This window comes from Salvia splendens, unplaced genomic scaffold, assembly GCF_004379255.2.
Source record: "Salvia splendens isolate huo1 unplaced genomic scaffold, SspV2 ctg86, whole genome shotgun sequence".
NCBI classification, from domain to species: domain Eukaryota; kingdom Viridiplantae; phylum Streptophyta; class Magnoliopsida; order Lamiales; family Lamiaceae; genus Salvia; species Salvia splendens.
In genome coordinates this window covers 51,614-57,339 of record NW_024599542.1, presented here as the reverse complement: position 1 = coordinate 57,339, position 5,726 = coordinate 51,614, and positions in this window count along the sequence as shown.

Genomic DNA, 5,726 nt, shown 5'->3' with positions numbered 1-5,726 from the left:
TAATTGTATTTTTATTAATTTTGTAATTAAAAATTCTTAATCTATACCTATATAAAAGGGGAGTTTTGGAGATATTAACAAAAATGCCATTATGAATAATTTAATAATATTATAAATTGAACAGTTCATTTTATCGATTTTATGATAATTGAAGGGAGTATGGAAGAGGAAATATTTTAGAAAACTAATGCTAATTGCTAATACACATCTTTATATATTTGAGATGAATGTGATAACTATTAATGTAATATGAACATAGACGTGCAAAGCTATTTAAATAAAATTGTGGTTGATATATGCAATATGTGAGTGATTATCATCATCATACTTTAAAGGCTATGCTGCCGTTACTCTCACGAGGAGTATAATTCTTGAATTCTAAAAGCACTCAAAACGTTGGGCTACTAAATTGTTTAAAAGATTATTAATGGCATCTAATTATCTCACAAACCTTTCATACACATTTGCATCGTGGATCGTAACTTATGAGGTGAAAACTAAATATATACTTTTTTAAATTCAATATAATTTAAAAAAATAGAAGTGAAAAAGTTTTGGAAATGAAAAGGTTTTGTAAGCCAAATTAATTACTCATCTCAACAAAACTGACGTGAACTCACTCACTCACTCACTAAATCGAAAATAATGTACAGATTCCCTTTTACTCAAAAATAGTGAAAAAAATTCAAATTTTTGCCTATGTGCTTCGACATACATAGACAAGGCCAATGTTTCGCTTATGCATTAATCAGTCTCTTCACCTATATATATTTATTTTAGAGGTATGTTATCCTCCATTATTTTCAGATAGTGTTTCTTCTAACAAGTTAGAACTTCTTTTTTTGGAGAAAATAGTGACGGTACATTATTGGGATCCGTGAGATGTGTTCAGGGCGTGGCCATGCCATTTTAAATCAGATATTTTCCCTATTATAGGTCATTGTGGATGATTCATCTTTGGAAAATATCTTAGTCCAGGCAGAGTTTTTGGGGTATTTATAAAAATGCCATTTTAAATAAGATATTATTATTTACATAAAACTATTTTTTTGTTGGCTAAATTGTCGTAAATAGTAATCAGTTGTTTGTCTGGCCTCTGAATCGGTGGATCTATGGACTCTTCCTATAACGTTAACTGCTTCCACTACATTTCATCATATCCATCTCACATTGAATGTTATAAATGCTGCAAAACAGGGAGACTCACAATACAGATTAATTGTGAATTATTACAATTATTCACGTTAAATCACATTAAATTATGGTTAAGCAATGCAATGAATGATTTATTAGAGAGAGTCAAAGGTTATAAAACAGAGGAAATGAAGAGGTTCTAATGATGGTCATGACATTTTTGGTTGAACTATAAATATATGACATATGGGTACCAATACCATAATCCAAGTGGAGGCACATCCGAACCAAGAAATAGTCTTACTTGAAGTTCAGAAGCTTTTCGTGAAGCTGGTCTGAATGAATTTGCAAAACAGATCTTTGTCCACTTTTATAAGGTCTCAACTAAAAAGTTTGTCATCCATTTACTTGCACGGCCAATCATCCGACAGTTCGCAAAGACTCCTCCTAATTGATGTCCTAATTGATGTGCTTCGACGAGATAAATCCACGAGATGGCTTTCGAGAAGTACTAGGCCAGCCGTCGGTTCGTCGCCATATTGCTATCAAGTTTTGTCTTTAGAGAAAAGGGAAAGATAAGAAATATTTACCTTTGAATAAACGCGAAGAACTCTTTGCGCAGGGAAGAAAGAAGAGAAAGAATAAAGCGGCGCATTATTTTAGGGCATAATGAATATGTATATTTTCTTTTACAATCTACCCCGTATGTTTTATGATTAATAGGCGATCGTATATTTTCTTTTACTAAACTAATTTTTCTATGATAAATAAGCCATCGAACATTAGTTTCAATTGCTTAGTTCATTTCATTTTAATTGATTATTTTAATTATTTATTTGTTTAAAGTTATTGGATTTATCGAATAGTTAACTCATTTAATGATTTATTAACTTAATGTATTTGATTCATTTAAGTTTTTAGGTTCTTCACAATTTTATTAAATTATTTTTACCTCCAAGTAGAATAAATGATCAACAAAGTAAAATTGAACTGAGACGGATGGCGAATTTTATTGATGTTTGGCTCATTTGTTGGTCGTGATGAGTATATTTTAAAGTTAATGGTTTAGGATTTAGGTTTCAAGGTTTGGGTTTTTAGTGTATAGGGTCACTATATTGCAATGAAATGAAGCTCGACTAGGAAGTGTCTCACTAGTGCAATCTTAAATTATAGTAGCTTTTGATAAACAATATCTTAAATCTCATTAGGAGAAGTGGTAATTATACATTCTTTAGGTTTTTTTGTTTTGTGTGATGTAAATTTGCTTTATTTTTTAGTCTCACGGTCAGAGTCATTTTTCCATTTTGCAAAATTAATGTATAGCATTATTTTCCACGTATTTATATTATAGTTGAATCCTAACTTCCTTCGTTTGTTTTTACTAAGTGGGCCATATTAAAACTTAAACTAAAAACAACAATTTTTGTTGAAAAATGGAGTAATATATATAGAGAATTTAAATGATTCATTTTTCAATTTTAAATGCAAAACGGTTAATTCATATTTTCACAGAATTAAATATATCGGTTTCAAATTCGTTATTATGTATCAGTTTCAAATTGGTTATTCTTAATTATGAGTTAAATGCACATAAAAGGTTTCTATACATATATAAAGCGAGTTTTGGGCGCTTTTGAATAATTATTTTATGCCAGAGATGTAAATATAATTATATTTGTAACTCTTAGAATTGTAATATTTAATGCATTATACTAATTATCATATAATAACTATTATATATCCAATAACTAATTTAGAGGAAATAGTACTGTGCGTTAGTTGACATAGCATAATTAGCACTATTTAATTATAATTAACCATATGCATTAATTCTTTGGTTACGTTGAAATAAATATTGCATTAGAGATGAAAATAATTAGGTAGTGGAAAATGAAAAGATATAGGAAGAAGAATCTGAAAATATTATGAATAATTTTAATACTTTTTTTACCTATAAATACTACTTTCGCATTGGAATTGTACATCCAAGTTGATCATCCAATTTTCTAGAATAAACATCATCAAGACAATATTCCAGTTGCCTGAAAGAATATTTTATAGTTCAGTTGTTTAACATTTGATTTGTCTTCTCACTATTCTTATTGTAGATCAATGACGGACCAAGATGGAGTCAAAAAGCTTCATAATCTGTTGTAAACGGACGATATCTCTGTCTCTAGTCCTATTTTCTAGAATAAACAGGCAATATTCCACTTGCCTGGAAGAATATTTTATATTTTAGTTGTTTAACCTTTGATATTTTTCTTCGCTCTATTCTTATTGCAGATCAATGACGGACCAAGGTTGTGTAATATTAGGTTTTAATTTTGTAATATCATGTTCATGTCGTTATTGTGTCATGTCAAACTAAATTGAGTCATAAGGTACTTATGGTAAGTGAAGGGTTGAAAATTTTTGACATGACACGAACACCCACAAAGCTAATGCGTTAGCTTCCGGGTTGGGTTATGATTTGAGTTTAGGTTTTTTTCCTATGGTTTAGAGTTTAGAGTTATGGTTTAGGGTTTAGGGAGATATAATATAATTTTATTTTTATTTTTTAATTTAAATCGTGATAAAGCTTTAATATAAGCTTTTTCTATATTTATGCACATTTATCAATAATATCATTACATGATTATATTATTCTTATAGTATCAATTTTTTACCCAACTTATATTAAACTCACATATTCGTACTATATAACAACTTTGTTTTAATAAAATTAAAATTAAAACATTTTTATCAAATGTGATATATATTGTATATGTTTATTATTAAATACATTTACAATTTCAGACTTATATAATATAATTTTTATTTCAAGTAAGTATTTCATAATTTGATACAAATAAATTTGGCTGTTCATAATTTGATATAAATAAATTTGGCCGTGCATAGCACGGGTGTGATACTAGTTAGGGATAATATTTTAGAAGTTTTTTTAATTAATGGTGTCTTTATAATTAGAAACGCAGCCATTAATACGTTTTGGGTCTCCAATTTAAATGATTTGTTTAAACGTCAAACATCATTTTTGTCTAATACTAGTATACTACTCCTACCATATTTGTTTAAACAAATACTCCTACACTAAGTTTGGACGCGATTATATTTATGTAAAACTTAAGCCAGTTGCAAAGTTTATTTCTATTTTAGTTATCTACTAATCTCCAATAAATTGTTGATTATTCATAAAACATACTCCATTCATCCCAACTAAATTGAGTCGTATTTCTTTTCGAGTATTACTATCATCTAAAATATTCAATATAGCTATGATAATAGTAGTAAATTTTTTCGTCTAGTACCTACAATGTATAAAGGCATTAATTTGAAAACTTATTTGATTAAGTGTCTATGACACAGCATATGCGATGCAAATATACATTTAGATATACCATCTATTTAGGGCATCTACAGTGGTGCGGATGTCCCGGCGGACATCCCCGCGGACATCCCAAAAACACCTCCTGGCACGTCATAAGGACTTCCCACTGTACTGCCACGTCATAAGGACATCCAACTGCACAGTGACGGACATCCCCAAGGACATCCCGACGGACTTCCCACAATAATAAAAATTCACAAATTCACCAAATTAAACAATTTAAGGAATTAAAACATCGACACAAATACGGAGAAATTGCAACCACTTTATTTTAAAAAAACATACATAGTACAAAAAAACATACATAATTATTAAAAAAAATTACATAGTTAAAAAAAACCGTCTTCTCACTCCTCGGATTCCCCGCTGCCAGTACCCTCATCGTCCCCGCCGGTAGTCCCCTCGTCGCCACTCTCCGCCATGTCTCCCAACCCCAAATCGCGCCGCATACTGTTGATGATATCCTTCAGCGACGACCTGTAATAGCGATCGGTCGATGTCCGCCATTCAACCATTGCACGTAACAGGGTTTCATGTTGCGCGACGCAGGCGAGTGAGGGGAGCTCGGGATCGTTTTGGGTAGGAGCTGCCGATTGGGCCTCGGTGGAACCGCTGGCGCTTCCACTCGCCATCCGCGCCGCGGACTTTTGCCCCACCGGGTGACGGCGGCGGCCCGACGATGAAGGTGTCGGGAACTCTGCCTCGGCGGGGGAGAGTTCGTGGGAACCAGCATGCTACTGTACTCCCCGGAGGCGCTGATCTTCGTCCGCTTCGGCCAGCCAGATTCAACACCCACAGTAAACTTGGCCGAAGTCTGCACCACAAGATACGCCTCCCAATATTTGAATTCCCCGAAGCCCGCCGCAGCGTCTTTGAACTGATGGTGAGACAGAAGCTTCACATCCTTGGCAGACATGCCGCTGGTTGCCGAGCGGAGGTTGTTTGTGTAAATGCCGGCGAATCGGTTGAGCTGCCTCTTCAGTCGCTCCCACTGTTTCCGGCATTGCTCTCCGTTGTGAGGCTTCCCCTCTGGTGGTTTGAATTGGAGGTAGCTTTGGCTAATGCACCACCACATCCTGTCGATATACTGGTTAGCCCCGATATATGGATCCTCCACTATACTGATCCACGCCTTCGCTAGCGCGATGCACTCCTCCATGCTCCAGACGGTCCTCTTTTTCCCACTGGATCCCTCCCCCCC